General features: G+C 36.5%; 1 protein-coding gene across 2 annotated transcripts in view; it reads left to right on the top strand.

Moving 5' to 3' along the window:
• Positions 1 to 1,979, top strand: part of LOC108229685 (myosin-7) — a 49,300-nt gene that overhangs the window by 26,939 nt on the left and 20,382 nt on the right. The window lies entirely within an intron of this gene.

A 1,979-nucleotide genomic window follows, 5' to 3' on the forward strand; every position in this document is an offset into this window, starting at 1 on the left:
TTAAAGGAAAACCAGAGGCCCATTTTGCCCTGGTTCACTACGCTGGAACTGTTGATTATAACATCAACAACTGGCTGGTGAAGAACAAAGATCCTCTGAATGAGACGGTTGTTGGACTGTACCAAAAGTCTACCGTGAAGCTGTTGGGAATTCTCTTTGCAAATTATGCAGGAGCTGATTCAGGTCTGTATTTATTAAGGAATGATGATGTGTGTTTAAGAAGGATTTTAGCATCACTTCTGAGAGTTTACTGTAGTGGTTAGCTCTGTTTTCTCAAATGAAGAGGGCTCATGATTCTAATGTACTGGTTCTACTATATGTCATCACTCTTGTTTGAAAATATTAAAAATTATTTCCTTTTTTTCTTTATATTTGAAGTTTTAAGAATTTTGTTTTTAAACTTTAGCTCAGGAATCTGGTGGAAAAGCCAAAGGTGGAAAAAAGAAAGGTTCTTCTTTCCAAACTGTCTCTGCCTTGCACAGGGTAAGGGGAGTTTGTTTTAAATTATACATTATCATACATATATCTTGAATATATTTCACATGGATCCAAACATTCAATACGTTAAATATGTTTTTTTCAATAGTGCTGATAATAAAAGCTGTGATCAATTTTTAGGAGAACTTGAACAAGCTGATGACCAACTTGAGGTCAACCCACCCTCACTTTGTGCGCTGCATCATCCCCAACGAGACCAAGACTCCTGGGGCCATGGAGAACCCTCTGGTGATGCACCAGCTGCGCTGTAACGGTGTGCTGGAAGGCATCAGGATCTGCAGAAAGGGCTTCCCCAACAGGATCCTCTACGGAGATTTCAAGCAGAGGTTTGTCCTTGATGAGCAATCATATAATAAAACACAAATGGAAAGAATTAATGAACACATTCAATATACAGACAAAGTTACAGTATTTTAGATCATAATGCTATTTCTGAGGAACAACAAGAAAACTGGTGAGAAATATTGGCTCTGTTGTCAGATAATGAAAGGTATGTAAACCTGTTACAACAAAACAAAAAAGAGAAGTGTATTGTGATGATTTTCTCATCAAGGGTGTTCTGACAGAAATTGACCAAATACATTAATTTTTTTTTTAATAATTGCATGCTCCTCTAAAATTTATATCTGGTGATAATAGGTGATAATACTTTCATCCAATGACTCAGCAGACTACATCAGCATGTTCTAAATGAACTTGTTGTGCTTTTTTGCTCTAAGTTTTTATAGTTTTATGTCAGAACATAATACATGGTTTCAATGCAGCTAGTTATTATTTGAGTGCATTTTGATAGTTTTAGTTTTACATTTTGCACAATAAGAAAATAATAGCTGAAGTCATCTTTTGCCTTTTTAAGATACCGAATCTTGAACCCAAGTGCCATACCAGAGGGGCAATTCATTGATAACAAGAAAGCTTCAGAGAAGCTTTTGGGCTCATTAGATATTGACCATAACCAGTATAAACTGGGACACACCAAGGTAAGTAAATAAATGCTTCATGAAATACCTTTTTCTTACAAGAGAACAATGTAAATACTTTTGGGAAAAAAGTCAACTCCATTTCGTTCACATATATGTTGTAAACATTAGCTTCATGTCTCTGTTTGAAAAACAAAATCAGGTGTTCTTCAAAGCTGGGCTGCTGGGGCTCCTGGAGGAGATGAGAGATGATCGTTTGGCTTTAATCATAACCAGAATCCAGGCAAGATCCAGGGGTGTTCTGGCAAGAATAGAATTCCAGAAGATTGTAGAACGAAGGTACGTACAAATGTACACGTGTTAAAATAGATTCAAGAATCAGTTAATTCTGAAATCATTCCCAAAGTAGATATAAAGTGTGTGCAATGACCATGGATTACCTGAATTCAAATGACTATGAACAACATATTTAAAGAAATTGTTGCACACAGAGATTCACTACTTGTGATCCAGTGGAACATTCGTGCCTTCATGGGGGTCAAGAATTGGCCCTGGATGAAG

The sequence above is a fragment of the Kryptolebias marmoratus genome, linkage group LG20 (genome assembly GCF_001649575.2).
Source record: "Kryptolebias marmoratus isolate JLee-2015 linkage group LG20, ASM164957v2, whole genome shotgun sequence".
Taxonomy (NCBI): Eukaryota; Metazoa; Chordata; class Actinopteri; order Cyprinodontiformes; family Rivulidae; genus Kryptolebias; species Kryptolebias marmoratus.